Consider the following 17454-nt stretch of genomic DNA (forward strand, 5'->3'; position numbering starts at 1 on the left):
CCTCCTGAGAAACTTGGAAAGAAAAACCGCAGCGTTTTCCAACACAATAACGTTGTATTTATGTTTGCGGTCGCTTCAAAAGCGACCGCAAACATAAATACAACGTTTTTAAAGCTGTGGTTTTATTTCTAAGTTTTCCGGGCTCCTCCAGCCCAGAAAAGTTAGAAAAAAAATGCAGCTAGTGCTTATTTTTAAAAAAAAATAAATAGCACTTACTGAGATTCAGCTGCAGCTTTCCTGCTCTGGTCTCCGGTCCCCGTCCTCCGCGTACAGCACTAATGAAGAGAAAGCCACCCAGCGGTAGCTTTTGTTTACTACAGCTGGCTGGCTTTTCCTTCATTAGTGCCGGAAAAGCAAAAGCCAGCACAGGAGGGCATCCATTTCACAAAATGGATGTACCCATGTGCTTGCTTTTGCGAATTTTGAGCTTGAATAGCTCAAAATTTTACATAGGAAGTTTTAAAAAAGAGAATGCTAGTATTTTTTTTTATGTTGCCTATCTATTTTTTAAATAAAATGTTTTACTAGACCATGCCTTTAAACTCCACCATGGTCTTTACAGGTAGCCAGTGAAGCTGCCACAACATGCTTACCGAATAGGCATCTAAGCCAACCTCGCAGCCCAATTCTGAAGTACTTGCAGCTGCTGTCACAGATAAAGTAGTTGTCCCAGGTAGACCCCGTTGCAATTGTCCAAGGATCCCACAATTGTTGCAGTAACCACCTTGGTACAACAGTCTGTGGGAGGAAAAGGAAAAATATGATGCCGCACTTTTAATTTAACAAAGCCAGAGTTACAGACTACCGGTAACTGGGCTTCATGAGATCCCATAGGAGGGAGTCTGATACAGAGACTTTTAACAGAGTCACTGGGTGTTGGGCAATGGCACAGACAATCAGGCCAAAACTCATGGCTCCAGGTGGTTTGACCCGTCTGGAGATGGAACACAACAACTTCCGTTTTTTGCCTGTTGAGCTTTAACAAGTTGGATACCATGCAACGTCCTATTGCTGACAGGCAGTCTCTCAATTTACCGGGAGGCTCATTCAACGGTGAGTTAAGACGAAACACCAGTTGGGTGTCATCCGTATAAATATAAAAGTGAACTCCCAATTTAGAAATAACATCAGCCAGCGGACGAACACATAGATTGAACAGGATCAGCGACAACGCCGACCCTTTGGGCACACTACAAGACAAAGAGAAAGGCAGAGAGACACGGGCCTGGAAGGAAAGAGCCTGTGTAGGTTCAGCAAGGAAAAAGGCAAACCATGCCAGTGTGTGGAAATCGATATAATATTGTGACCCCAATCGCATCGTTTAAATGTATGTTGGCCTACGCCAAGCTGTCTAAAGAATATTATGTACATAGGTTCCGCGGCAAGGTCTTGACCTTAATGTATCGTGAAAGCTGCCATCTTGGATTTAGCCGCCATTTTAGGTACTCTTGCCGTGCGAAAGTCACCTCGAATCACAAAATGGAGGCCGAATGACATTTCAAGTAAGACTTCGGCTATGGTGACCTCCGCACACGTGAATGAATAATATGTCCGCAGGCTACTTGTTAGGGTCATGAACTAAGACCCTGTCCTCTGTTTAACCTATGTGTAAATATGTAACTGTATCAGCGGAACTGATCTAATATATGGAAATTGTGTGTTCGACCTGGCTACGAACCCTAGCCATGGTTCCAGAAATGGTTAACTTGTAAGAGGGCTGGCCAATGCAGTACTAAATGTATAAAAACCCAAGCATCCCGATGATCGGTCTCTCCCACTTTCAGTGCGAACCTAACGTTGAAGGTTCGTGTGTTAGTCAGAGGGCCGAATAGCTATTCGCATGTCAATTGACTTTGGTAACTTTGTAACTTTGAAATAAAGCGCTTTGTATGTCCTTTGTAACCTGTGTTGGTGTGTTTCCTTTTGGGCTTCCCGGCCTCATGTCAATTTCTCTGTTTCCACAGTTGGCGCCCGAATAGGGACCCTCAAGATTGATGCCGGATCATTGAAGGTTGACGCAGACTATCGAATCGGGATCGGACGGTGTGATTCTGCGGGCCCGACCGATCGAGACGCGATACCTCGGCAGCGCTGCACGATCCGATCCTTGGGCGATAGTCGTGCGGTCTGACACGGCATCTTGACGAGGGTCCAATTCCGAGGCGGGCAGATTTGCAGAAACCACCGAACGCAGGTAAAATTTGTTAGTTGAAGTCCTTTGTAAACCGTACGGTCCTCCTTAGGTTTGGTCAGGTGCAGTCGTGACCCGGCTCTTAATTTAACCCTGACAATTTGAATTTGGCGTATTGTATCTGCAGACACAATGATTGACCAGGTAACACCAATTCTTTGAGAAATGCCTGGGAAATTGTCTAGCTGCTTTAGGGCTCTGTTCCGCAGCGATCGACAATCTTTGGAATTTAGCCGTCCGGCACCACAGGAGGGGTCGCCGGCGTGTACTATGTACTGTAAGTATGGCATTGGTAGTATTGTATTTAATGACATTTGGCACAGACAGACCAGAAATGCCTCCGAATTTCAGTGGCCAATCAATGGTAGTTTTGAGATCCCCCGTATTGAATACTTAGAGTCGATCTTGCTTAAAAATAAGGCTAGGCCAGCAGCCTTTGATGTGTTACAAAACTGGAAAAAGGAAGCATTACAGCAGCTTAAAAGTAGGGATAAACATGCACGACGTCATAAAACGAATGCCGAAAAGGCATTGTTGTATGACAAGGAAAAACGATTAGATGAAACCCAGAAGATGGATAGAGCTTTCTCGCTCGGGGCCCAGAAAATTTACCCCTCTAAAGATTTCCATGTTTCCGAGGAGTTTATTGAGAAAATATTAAACGGACGGAGGCCTGATTCTTCAGCGCCACCTCCGTATGCTCCCGTTGTGGGCACCTTGCCCGTTCCTGCTATTGCTCCTATCGTTATTCCTACTCCTCCTGCGCAGCCTACTGCCCCTAGTTCTTTGGTTGTCGCTCCTCTGTCTATTTTGTCTATTACATTACCTCTTTCCCCTGCACCCTTGTTAGGTTCACCTACACTTTCGATTTCGGGGAGTCCTGTGTTCATTAAATCAGATCCCGGTGCAGGGTCGAGAATAGTGACTCGTAGTACTGTTCCTGCAGGCAGGAAACAGGAACTATTTGCTTGGGCTAAACATTGCATGGAAAAAGGTGATCAAACTGATGTATTTTCAACATTGTCTAATTTGCACGATTTTCCCGAGAAAAACGTTTTTATTGAAGGACTGGGGATTCATTTATGTGTAATGTGGGGTAGATTGCAGACTTCGGATCTCCCACAAGGGGTGAGAGATCTGAATGCCTTGGCACTCTCGAGGGATACAGAGCAGAAAGTATATGGGCATGTCAATAAGTTGTTTGAGTTTAGAAGGGATTTTGGAAGGTTACAAAACGAGGATGATGAGGACGATAGGATATATATATGCAGAAACGGTTCCTTTCGTGCCGAAGTTCAGCACCTGAGGAAGTACGAATTTGTACCAAAGACGCGATTCGATGGATCTCGGATTCATCGATACCGCCAGATGAGGTATATGACACATATAGTCAATACACGGTAGAGATGCAAAGGAAGGTGATCCAAGTGATGGTACAGCATTTACAGGAGGAATGTATAAGGAAAAAGGTTGGTTGCCCCACAGAGTTATTAGGTATTTGTAAAAGAGCTTTTTCGCCCGACACTTCTACAGCTGCTTTAGCGCTCGATTTGGCCTTATTACTTAGTAAGCGGTCGGAGGTCCCTATATCTCAGTTGCCTATGAGAGAGGTCCCTCCGACCCTTGTCCCAAAAGTAGAAATCCCCGCCAACGCGGCGGCTGGTACTCCCGCGGTGGATATCCCTGCACATTACGTATCGCAGTTTGTTCACGTCCCGTTCTCCCGACAAGAAGTGAACACGATTAGACAATCAGTCCCTGATATTAGGAAAAACCCGACAGGGTTTTATAAAGAAATAGAATCCGTCTTGCAGTCTTCTGTGTTCACCTTAAGTGACATGGATTTATTGTTTCCAGTGCTTTTACCTGTTGATGTATGGAAACAGGTACGAACAATAGATGATGTGCCGGGGTTAGGGGATACATGGGTAAACTTAATTAGAATAGATGGGGAACGACCAGCTGGTGAGAAACCACCCCAGGTAATACTCACTTTACCCGATAGAATAGTTGCTAAATTAAAAACTATAATCCCAGAAAAAAGGATTATTTGGGACAAGCTTACGGCCTGCGTCCAAGGGAAAACTGAAGGTACTACTGAATTCTTTAATAGATTCGAACAGGTGTTCTCCGACTTCAGTGGACAGGATTTAGGTACAGAGTCGGGGAAGAGGTTGTTTGTGGACAAATTTGTGCGTGGATTGTTGCCCGACATCCAGTCACAAATTATGTCCTCAGAGAGCGCTTGGCAGGCAAAATCTCAGTCAGAGGTCTTGCATATGGCTCAGTATTACGAGAATCGGGTTAATAATGAAAAAGAGAAAATCGAAAAAAAGAAGGGGTGACCTAAAAACTAAGGTATTGTTGCAGCAAATTGTCAGAGACCCCAGAGGAGGTACGACACAGACTAGAGGTCAGTACATTCCAAGAGGAAATACTCCTCCAAATTCTATAAATATTAATCAGTGTGCTTATTGCCGCCAGGAAGGTCACTGGCGAGCACAGTGCCCTGCCCTTCGTCAGAGGTCAGGAGGCACATTTGGAGGTATGGGTAGGCGACCAAGGCGCCGCCCCGGAGCAGGGGGCCCTGATAGGGGTCAGCTTCTACAAGATCCCCAGCAACCTTTTTCACGGGAAAATCAGACTCTGAGTATGGACTCGAGAAATATATTTGATCACCCTTCCGCCGTCTATCTTTTTGAGGAACTTCCCTTTGATGAAGTTCTGCCTTATTAGGATTGCCCGAAGCAGCGTTTGGAACCTTTACCTATTCCCGTTATTCAGAAGGGCCCCTATGTTGAATTATTGGTGGGGAATAGGAAACATCAGTTCTTGATCGACACTGGAGCACAAAAGTGCTCCATCGACCATTCGAGGGTTCCAAACATCCCACTGTCAGGGCAAACAAACGTCTCTATAGGGTTCTCTGGCATACCAACTGTTTGTCCGGTTTCTGCGCCGGCATCCGTTTCTTTGGGTCCTTTTACAGACCAGTGCCCTTTTCTTCTTACTTCAAACTGTGGAGAAAATTTGCTGGGGTTGAATTTGTTGAAGAAACTGAATGCAGTGATTCATTGTTCCCCTGACGGAATAAGATTAACAGTTTCACCACAGCAACCTTTTAACTCCCAATACTTGACCCGACCTCTACCTCCCGAATTCGACATTGTCCCAGAATGTTTGTGGGCAATAGATGATAATGATGTCGGGATATTGCACATCGAACCTCTTAAGATAATATTGAAACATGGGGTTAAGCTACCGCGCATTCCGCAATATAAAATTTCAGTTGAAGGAGAGCGCGCTCTGAAATGCATTGTCTCCGATTTTGTACATCGTGGAGTGATCGAAGAGATTACAGGTAGCTTATGTAATAGCCCGATCTTGCCAGTATATAAGAAAGGCGACAATGCAATTCCGTACCGGTTTATAATAGATCTTCGTGCTATTAACCGGGTGGTAGCCCCACAATTTCCAATCGTGCCTGATGTAACAACAATCTTAACAATGATCCCTGCTACGGCTACACACTTTAGTGTCGTAGATTTGAAAAACGCCTTCTTTAGTATTCCGATACACAAGGAGAGTAGGTATTTGTTCGCGTTCACCTTGGGGGGACGCTCATTTACATTCACAAGGGCACCTCAAGGGTATACTGAAAGTCCTAGTATCTATAGTAGAGCCTTAAAAGAGCAGCTCGACACCCTTGAACTGCCACCTACTTGCACGCTGCTTCAGTATGTAGACGATCTGCTCCTAGCTGCAGACTCTGAGAAAGCTTGTGAAAAAGGCACTATATTGTTGCTTGTTCATTTAGCTGAACATGGTCACAAAGCTTCACTTAAGAAATTTCAATATTGTTGCCAGGAGGTTGCCTATTTAGGCTACCTCCTGTCAAAGGAGGGGAGAAGATTGACACCTGAACGAATAAAACACATTTCTGGCATGTCTGTCCCAAAAACACAGAAGGAAGTCAGAGCCCTGATAGGGATGGCGTCCTACTGTAGACTGTGGATCCCGAACTTTGCCCTAGTGGTAAAACCGATGTTGGCTTTGACGAAGAAGGGCATTTCTCTGCCATTGCCATGGGAATCGGAACATCAACGATCATTTGAGCTTCTCAAAGCCGCGCTGTGTTCAGCACCGGTTCTGGGTACACCAAATTACGATAAGGCCTTTGTGTTGTTTGTGCATGAATGTAATGGATGTGCTTTGTCTGTGTTAACGCAGGAACATGGAGGGAAGAATAGGCCGTGCGGCTATTATTCCTCCGCCCTCGATCCTGTTGCATGCGCTTTGCCGCGATGTCTGCGCGCTGTTGCTGCTGCTGCTGCGTCTGTAAAACAGAGTGAGGGGATGGTCCTAGGCCACGATTTGATTCTGATGGTACCTCACTCTGTTGATATTCTATTGAATAAAACCCAAACACAACACCTTACTTCTGCCCGGTTGACCAGGTATGAATTAGTTCTATTTGCTCCTCATATCCAAATTAAAAGGTGTTGTGTTCTCAATCCGGCTGAACTTTTGCCTCTCCCGCAAACTACTACTTGCGGCGATGACGGATCACATGACTGCCTGTATGCCACCGAACAAGAAACAAAGGGCAGAATAGACCTCTCAGATACTCCTTTGGAGAATGCGGAAGGGGAGCTGTTTTGTGATGGCTCCTGTTTTAAACTTCCGAATGGCACGTCTACAGCTGCTTATGCAGTTACTACCTTGAACAAGATTGTAGAAACTAAAAGGATTCCGCATAACTCTGCGCAGGCCGCAGAGATTATAGCATTGACCCGTGCTTGTGAGCTCTCCCAAGGGCATAGAGTTAACATTTATACGGATAGTCAGTACGCCTTTGGGGTGGCTCACAACTTCGGAAAACTGTGGTCGGAAAGAGGGTTTCTGACCTCACATGGGACTAAGATTCAGCATGGCCCCTTAATAGTACAACTATTCTCAGCACTCTCACTCCCTGAACAACTAGCGATCATGAAATGTGCAGCACATCGGAAGGTCATAGACGATGTGGGCAAGGGAAACGCTTTTGCAGATTCGATAGCTAGACAAACAGCCACAGACCTTAGCACAGACATGTATACCTCGAGGGAAGTGAGAGATGGTTGTATAATAGATGAAGGCATTGGGTCTGTGCGAGATATTCAGACTGATGCCTCTGTTGAAGAATCTAGGAAATGGGCTGAAGGTATGGGGAAATTGGATGACGAAGGGTGTTGGGTGGGCACATCTGACGGGAAATGGTTGCTTCCTGATTCTTATGTATTAGCAATGGTCACGATGGCACACGGTCCAACACATGTGTGTGCCCAGCAAATTGCGGAGATATTACTTTGAAACCATTCACCTTGATTTTATTGAAATGGAGCGATGTAATAACTTGAAATATGTTCTTGTTATCATTTGTGCTTTTAGCAAATGGGTCGAGGCTTTCCCCGTCAAAGATGCTACCGCCATGACCACCGCAAAGATCTTGGTAAAAGACTATTTTCCTCGATTTGGGCTCCCGAGGATAATTTGGTCGGACAACGGCCCCCACTTCATCGCAGCCGTAATGTTGCAAATATGTGTTGCCTTAGGGATAGAGAAACGTTTTCATTCAGCTAGGCACCCTCAAAGTGCGGGGTTGGTAGAAAGACACAATGGTATTTTGAAAAACAAACTTGCAAAAACATGTGCCAACACTAAATTAAAATGGCCAGATGCTTTGCCTATTGTGTTGTTAGCTATGCGCACCACACCCCAGACTAGAACTGGGCTTTCTCCATTCGAGGTAGTAATGGGAAGGCCTGCTAATATTTGGGGCCTCCCTAAACCTAAAGCCCTGAGGGATGTGGAGAATGTATTGCTCATAGACTATTGTAATCAATTGACTAAAAACCTGTATTTCATTTACCACCAGGTGAATGCCGCCTTACCTGTACGGTTTACGGGCCCAGGACACGATATATTGCCGGCAGCTGGGTCCTGGTGAAGGCCTACGAAAGGTCTTCCTGTCTCGCGCCTCGCTGGCGGGGACCCTACCAGGTTTTATTGGTCACCAGGACGGCAGTGCGGGTGGCAGGAAAGAAGAACTGGATACACGCAACGCATATCAAGAAGATCCCTCACCCGGCGCCACACGTTACAGAAGAAACAGAACCCCTCGCTGATGCTACACTCTCTGATCTCGGAGTAGCAGGCAGCGTTGTGAGTGCGTCAGAGAAGTTCTCTGAGCCTGAGGAGCTCGGGGAGCCGTCCATTTTGTCTCCGCACTCCCTTGATCAATCACTTCCGGAAAACCTTGTTTCGAGCTCTGCGACTTCCGTCGCTACTGATACGACGCTCCCCTCAGGGAGCGACGATATTTTGCTTTCGGATTTAACAAACTTGGGTACCCTCCGGTACAACCTTCGACCACGCAAATAAAATCGCCGCACGAGTATCGTGCATCTGGAAGAAAAAAAGGAGTGATTGAAATACTATCGTCTTCCCTATTTTTTGAACAAAGAAAAGGGGGGGGTTCTGTTGGCCAGGGTTGGGAAGGACTAAGAAGTCGCGCGGCCGAAGTGCCGCCAGCAACGAACATTGGGGCCGTCGATCGGGATAACCATGATGCCTGCCGCCTTCACCGTTGCTCCTCGTATCGAACTATTAGATAAGGAGGTGACCAAATCGAACAATGGACAATGTGCCTGGGCCCTGAAAACGTACTGTTGTGTTCTAGTTTTGATTATTGTTAGTTTTGCAACCGCTGCCGTGGGACTTTGGTACTTTGAAGGAATTTATCCTTTGAAGCCTCTGTTACCGACCAAAATTGTACCAACTGTTTTGACTCCCTCTGTACACCTTCACACTCTGTCCCCTAGGGACTCTCGGCATAGACAGAAATATCATAATAACACTTTGATGATAGTGATGAATGCTACGCATGCTATTCTTAATAGGAGTAATTGTTGGATTTGCACTCACTTACCACAACATGGGAACAAGGGACTGGGATGGTATATACATCCCCTACCTCTAACGACTTCCTGCTATGCCTCTCTTAGAGCACTTTTCTTTGGCCGGTGGAATGATAGCATCTCAGGGAACTTCGATGGCACTAATTTGAATGAATTTGAAAAACGTGAATTGACTCCCCTGGGATGCTCGCTTTTCGCAAATAGGAGTAGACCTAATATCGCTTCTATTAGGCCGTCTGATAAACTTTCTTTTCCTTTTCAAAATCTAGTTTCTTTTAAGATGGCTCCGATAGGCAATAAGGATGCCATGCCTCCTTCTTATTCTATAAATCACAGTCCTGATTCTGTCCCTTTCTGTGTACAAAGAAACGGCACTAGGCCAATGGGAGATTTCGAGCCTTGTATAAATATTGTAAATTTGACTGGGGAAAATAGGCCTTTGTATGTAGGGGGACCGGTTTATTTTGTGTGTGGTAGTTTAGCTTTTCCCTGGTTGCCCAAGGATTGGCAGGGGACTTGTTATTTAGGGATATTGTTACCAGGTGTATTTATAGCCAGTACCTTAGAGGTATCTAAGGCTCGCCCGCGAAGGGATAATGATGGAGATACCCCTGGACAAGTATTCGGGGATATAGCCAAATCAGTAGTCCCCTTCTGGGGACAAATAGTAAATTCAGAAAACATTAGGGGATTAGCGAGGGTATTGGAGAAAACGATCAACCGGACCACGGACATACTTTACAATATGACCTTAGAGCAAAAGGCGATAAGATTGGTAGCACTTCAAAATCGAATGGCATTAGATGTCATTTTAGCTGAACGAGGTGGAGTATGTAAATTAGTGGGGTCCGCTTGCTGTGTTTTCGTACCAGATTCTTCATCAACAATATTTAAAGCAATTCAGAATTTACACATTCTTAGTTCTGAAGTTCATATCCCTGTAGGAGACTGGAGCCTTAGTACTTGGTTTTGGGATTCTCTACGATCTTGGGGGTGGAAGGTGCTTTCTGTTATTTTAGGTATTTTAGGGACTCTGTTATTTCTTTGCTGCTGTTTTCAATACTACCCGAGTATATGCGGAATGTTAGGGGGATGTTGTGCCCAAGTTATGAGCGCAATAGGGCGTAGAATATATACCCCGAAGACAGCATCTAAAGAATTTATGTTGCAAGAAGTTCTTATGAACAACTTTATGGCCATTGACATTTCAGACAATGATGCGGAACCTATAAATGATAATGTTTTCAAGTATTTTCAAAAGTATTAGGAAATAATGTTTTAGCACTTGGCATAGGCCAAAAGGAGGGTCTGTGGAAATCGATATAATATTGTGACCCCAATCGCATCGTTTAAATGTATGTTGGCCTACGCCAAGCTGTCTAAAGAATATTATGTACATAGGTTCCGCGGCAAGGTCTTGACCTTAATGTATCGTGAAAGCTGCCATCTTGGATTTAGCCGCCATTTTAGGTACTCTTGCCGTGCGAAAGTCACCTCGAATCACAAAATGGAGGCCGAATGACATTTCAAGTAAGACTTCGGCTATGGTGACCTCCGCACACGTGAATGAATAATATGTCCGCAGGCTACTTGTTAGGGTCATGAACTAAGACCCTGTCCTCTGTTTAACCTATGTGTAAATATGTAACTGTATCAGCGGAACTGATCTAATATATGGAAATTGTGTGTTCGACCTGGCTACGAACCCTAGCCATGGTTCCAGAAATGGTTAACTTGTAAGAGGGCTGGCCAATGCAGTACTAAATGTATAAAAACCCAAGCATCCCGATGATCGGTCTCTCCCACTTTCAGTGCGAACCTAACGTTGAAGGTTCGTGTGTTAGTCAGAGGGCCGAATAGCTATTCGCATGTCAATTGACTTTGGTAACTTTGTAACTTTGAAATAAAGCGCTTTGTATGTCCTTTGTAACCTGTGTTGGTGTGTTTCCTTTTGGGCTTCCCGGCCTCATGTCAATTTCTCTGTTTCCACAAGTGGAGCCCCCAAAATTCCTACTTGTTCAAGTCGGCTAAGGAGAATATCATGATCCATTGTGGCAAAGGCCGTGGAGAGGTCAAAGAGAATTAATACTCTGACTCCCTCCCCCCGCAATCCTGAAGCATGGCCAGGTCATCCATAAGTGAAATTATGAAAGACTCAGTATCCATCATGGGGTGAAAGTCTGATTGATAATGGTGAAAACAGTCATTAGTTTCTAGCAACCGAGAAAGGGATGGTGTAATTATGGCCTCCATGAGTTTCATAACAACTGGTGATAAAGATATTGGCCGTAGTTACCTACTACATAGGAGTCCAGTTAAGGCTTTTTCAAAAGAGGCATGACCAGTGCCCGGGTTAAATGAGGCAGGAATCTTCCATGATGCAAAAGAGTGCTGATACAGGTCTCTGTATGTTCCAACGATCTGAAATAATATTTTGTCTTTGGTCTGCACTCACCATTTGATATTTTGAGTCGACTAGTAGATCTGTGCTGTTTGTACCTCTTTTTAGGGCCAATAAAGAATATTAGACAAGCATCCAGTCAATCTGGCCAATTTTCAATGCTTTTTGACTAACCTCTTGATTTTAACTGTGGGTTTGGACTCTAGGAATTTGCCTATTGATTGATAGATCTGTCCTAGGGATAAAATATTACTTTTCAAATGTTACATTCTGCGCTTTGTCTCTAAGAATTTTAACACTCATTTGCCCATTCGAAATAATGTATTCAGGGCAATAGCCAGGTCTGTAGTATCCCTGAATAATTGGTTGGCACTGAAAGTGGAACGCAAATCTGTCCCCAGTAGGAAGGGCGGATCTGGGAATTTGCTCAGGCACATTAACAACCTGTTCCTTTGTAGGAAGTTGGGATTCGGGGATTCATCCATGGACAAAGAGCATGTCGACTTTAAGAAGGTTGGGTTTGGGGGATTATACCATGGGCAAAGAACCTGATATATGTCAAAATAATGGGCTCTTTAGATAAGTACGAAGACAGAGAAATTGTCTTTAAAATAGGAAACTCTAGCAGTAAGTGGAATACAAACATAGGTTTATTGTACTGCTGGAAGAATAGGTTCAGATGATTAGCCAAGAGGTGGAAAGCCAGTCATCTATACGAAGAATTGATTCCAGGAATTGGCCCCAGGAAAATCAGCTAGTTACTTCTGGGTGAGAAATGTTTTGGGGTTTCAGTGGAGATCTCGCACTCACTGAGACTTGGTTCAATGCCAGCTTAGTCACTTCCTTTGACTCCCTCCTACCCAACGGCTTTAAGATCACCTCCAAGCCTTGGCCTCAGTGGGTTGGCAGTGGGGTTCCCTCATCTTCCCTGAGTTCAATCCTTCCTACTCAGCTCCATTCGTCATTTGAGAGCCTAGTATGCAAATTGGTCATCTCTCCCTCCTCCACCGTGACCATTGCTACCATTTACCAGCCTCCAATCGCTTCCTCTCTGTTTCTCTATGAGTGGGATGATTTCTGTTCCTGCTTACTCTCAATCACAATCACATCCAACCTGCTACTCCTGGGTGACTTTAATATTCAATTAGACTCCCCTTTCACAGCATCCACCCTCTTTATTGACCTCTGCACCTCCCTATCCCTCTCCATTCTTCCATCTGGTCCAACCCACTCTGCCGGACACACGCTGAACGCCATTATCCATTCCAACCTCCCTCTCTCATGTCCTCAGGTCACCCCTGTCTCTTGGTCTGACCACTCTCTTCTCTCCTCCCACCTGGGTCCCTATGGCCTTGCGACAACTCCTCCAAAAGCCCTGCCAACCTCATTCACAAACATCCGTCTGATGAAACGAGTTTCAGCTGCTGCCTTCACTTCCACCTTCATTCCCACTTGCCCTCCCAACTCAGACTCTAGCTCTGACTCTGCTCTAAGCAACCTCTATCTTTCCATCACCAACACTCTTGACATCCTGCGCCCCAGTCAGGAGGATCCGCCTGAAACCTGCCTCCAAGCATAACACCTGGTACGACTCTGAACTTGCAAACCTGAAACATAAGTATAGGGCTGCAGAACGGAAGTGGCAAATCTCAGGTTCACCCTCGGACAAACTGGGCTGCCGCCTGCTCCAAAGGCATTTACAGACTCCCTATCCATGCCCAAAAAAGGGCCCACATTCAGGCATGAGTATCTGGCGCATCCAACAACACGGCTGAACTCTTCAAAATCTGCAGGGAACTTTCCAACCCGTACGCAGTATCCTCTTCCCCTACTGCTTCCCAGGCCCTTTGCAATGCACTTGCCATTCACTTCACTTCCAAAACCCAGGACATTCTGAACAGCTTTGTCAAGCACTCTTCCAGCCCATCCCTCTCCTCTTTGTCTCCCCTCACCACCCACCCTCCTCCTTCCTCCTTTTCCTCATTTGCCTCTGTCTCTCTGTGAAGATCTCTTTCAAACAGGTTGCCCCTTGATCATCCAGAACCATCAAGGACAACATTTACTCTCGCCCCTGCTCTCGCTGATATCTGTAGCCACTCCTTTACTACTGGTTCTTTTCCATCCTCCCTCAATCACTTCCTTGTGCGCCCCACTTTAAAAAAACATCAGCAGACCCTTCATGCCCAGCCAACTATCGCCCCATCTACATCTCCCCTTTCCTGGGTAAACTGCTTGAGAAGTCATCTGTTCCCTTGCACCTTCAAATCTTCCCTGACTGCCTCTAAGCCACCCAGGCTTGTGTACCTCCAATGAGCTCTGCCTCAATGCCTGCAAAACAGAGACCGCACCTTTTGGGGCCCCGGCACCCAATTTCTTCCCTTCACTCTGGCCTTCTCACTTGCGTTCTCCCCCTGCTCCCTCTTCGGAAGCCAGAAACCTCAGAGTCATCTTCGACTCCTCTCTCTCCTTCCTTCCTCATACTCAGGACATTGCCAAGAAGTCCTACTTTCAGCTTTTCCTTCTGAAAGGAATTCTACCTTTCCTCACCTTCCCCAGAGACTCAATGTTACCCAGGCTCTGGTTCTCTCTATGCTTGACTATTTCAATAGCCTCCTACTTAATCTACCTTCATCCACACTGCGACTCCTCCAGCTAATTCAGATTAGGGCAGCAATATTTATCCTTGGCCTCAAGCCCAAGAACTGCATCTCTCCTGCCCTACAAAGTCTTCACTGGCCCCCGATCGTAGCACAGATTAAATTTAAATCCCTCTGCATCATCCACAAGGCTGACTGGGGCCAGGGACCACTCTATCTGCAACTCTTTCAAACTAAATATTCCCCTTCTAGACACCTGAGTTCCTCAGGCACCAACTCCTTGTGTGTAAAGAGGTTTGATAAACAGGACAGGTGGTCAATAGCTTTCCTCAGCGGGGTCCCTTCTTTGGAATGGCCTCCCCCTCTCTCTTCGTCTTGAGCCGGACCTCCTTAAGTTCCAGAAAAGCCTCAAGACCTTCCTCTTTACCTCTTCCTTCCCTCCCTCTCTCCCCTGATAATCGCAAAGTAGTTTGATTGGTGTACAGGGCCCTTATGCATCCTCAGGGCCCTGACCTCCCACATCTTATTATTCCGGCTGCTGTCTATCCTCTGCACTTGCCTCGGCTCACCCTATGCCACTGGAGGTTGCACTTACCTTCTTCATAGCACTTCACCTCCAGGTCTCCATGAGCACCACAGGACCTATCCTATACCGCTCTCCCCTCTGCACTTGCAGGTTGGTCGCTCACAGTAAGGATTTAAACAGAAATCAAGAACCTGTGAGGAACAAAGTGGGAGTGTGATTGTAAGCTTAAAGGCTCAAGCTGAGTTTCTACACCATCATATTCAGCCAAACATAGTTATAGGTATATCATGTTAGGGGGACCATCATATCCAAGAACAACAATATGGACCAAAGGATGGAGGATGACGGGTCACACTTGTTTATCGTTTCACATATATAAACGTTTTTTCAAAACAAATTTCATTAAAAACAACAATAAATTACATACATCATTTTCTGCATACAATTTAACTTAGCCAATCTTGGGCTCATGTACATTTCCCCACCTTACATTCACTCTCATTCAAACTTCACACACTTTCTTCATTCCATAAATCAATGACACTCTAAAATCGTTCACTCCCAACAATTCTATTCAAAAAAATGCCCAGTTCCCTATGTCCATTTTTAGGTGACTCAGTCTGTCTATAAGTTTCTTCGCAGGTCGACCCGTGTTTCAGTTGTCAATATTGGACGGTAACAGTAATGTCCATTTCGATCATGCAACCATCATCAGGACAAGAACAGGAAAATACATCAATACTGTTACACACTGTAGGGTGAGCCACACCACCTATAAAAACAAGAAAAAACCCTTTAGCCACTCCGTCTTTCCGTCATCCTCCCTTATTCATATAAACACAATAAATGTGGATTCTAGCGACTCCTTACACATAGTCACTTCATCTGTCATCCCTCCATTCCTTATTTATGGGAGGATATACAGATACAATGGATAAATCCTCATTCCACCTCCATCCCTGGCCCCAAAATTAAGGTCAAGCAAAGTAGAAGAAATGGCAAAGACTCACTATTATATAGTCTCCTCATTTTCAAAAACAACTCAATCTCGATCAAAAAGCTACATTCTTTCTTTTATTTAAATATCCTGTATTCATTTTTTATAAAGGGGGACACACATCACTGTTTGCTACCATATATATATTCAGTGCTTCTTCTACGAGACATAGAAGCCATCTCTCCTTGGCCACCTCAAGAATAGAGTTGCGTGAGTACTATTAACTACAATCTTCTTGTTCCGAGGCAACTGATCAATATTAAACATTAAGAGAACCCAACAGACATACTTACTTTTTTTTAGACGTTATACAAATTCTTGTCATCACGTCACTATCGTTAGTCCAGCTGCAAATTTCTTAACCAGGTATTAAATACCTATAAGCCTCATTGACCTTTAATAAACGCCCATATTCAGTCATCTGGAACATTCCTAAGTACTACATAATGACATCTGCATACCTACTTATATATTCCTTGGCAGTCGATTTATTTAAATGACTATCAGTCTTATATTCGATACTCCGGTCATCGTGGACCAGTACATACAGGTCCTGTTTAGTAATCTCTCATCACTAGAAATCACAAAAGTACAAAGGTACAGTGGGAAAGCATCTTTATTCACAGTCCATCCGTTCCGTTCTACTTCCTGTATTCTGATGTCCCATCGAGTCATATGTGTGCTTTGGACTATGTATATATATTTTCACATTCAAAATATTCAAATCTCTATTTCCACCACTATACTCGCAATGTTTTACTGCATTCTATGCAGTATTCTAAAGTGAACCCGTTTGTCCTACTGAAAAGTAATCAATAATCGGTCTCCGTTTGCAGTAAATGCAATAAAATATAAAAAGTTATTATTATATACAATGGGCCTCATTGTGACCCTGCCGGTCCGGAAAACAACGATGGCGCTAACTACGAGTTTTGCAGGCGGGTGGCATCACTCCTGCCAGGTCTGACCTGGCGGGAGTAACGCCACCTGCCTGCAGATGGAAATGGAAACACCGGCACTGTTAATTACGATGCCAGCGTTTACATGGTCCCCATTCCAGAGCCGATAAATCACTACGGGTCTGGCGGCAGCCTGCCGGTTTTTTTCTGACGTCTCTAAGAAGTCACACTACCAGCTGCACCTCCTCAGAGGTATTCTTCCTTTCCTCTCCTTCCCCCAGAAGCTCACTGTCTCCAGAGCTCTGGTTCTCTCTAGACTGGACTATAGCAACAGCCTCTTTCTAAATCTGCCTGCTTCTACTCTCCGCCCTCTGCAACTTATCCAGAACAGGACTGCGAGGCTTGTCCTTGGCCTCAACCCCAGGGATCGCATCACTCCTGGACTGAAATCTCTGCACTGGCTCCCTGTGGCCGTGAGGATTAAGTTCAAAACCTTCTGCATTGTCCACAAGGCCTTCTGGGGCCTGGGGCCTCAATACCTTCAACTCTCTCTTCCTAAATACCTTCCTTCTTAAGCTCTTTGCTCTTCTGCCTCAAACTGCCTCAGGGTCAGTCGCTTCTCCAAGCAACGAGTTTGTGGTAGATCTCTTTCTTTGGCTGGGGCCTCCCTCTGGAACAGCCTCCCTGCCCCCTGAAACTTGAGGAGAATCATCTTCGGTTCCGGAGGCACCTCAAAACCTTTCTCTTTGCTTCTGTAATACAGTCATACTATGCCTTTGTCTGTGAATGAGATTGTCATGTTAAGTCTGCTCATTATGTCGCGTCTCAATATGTTTACTGGTGCTTGCTTGGAGTAAAGTAGATGTAAAGATAAGTCGTGATCT

This window comes from Ambystoma mexicanum, chromosome 6q (assembly GCF_040938575.1).
Source record: "Ambystoma mexicanum isolate Mex_15411 chromosome 6q, UKY_AmexF1_1, whole genome shotgun sequence".
NCBI lineage: Eukaryota > Metazoa > Chordata > Amphibia > Caudata > Ambystomatidae > Ambystoma > Ambystoma mexicanum.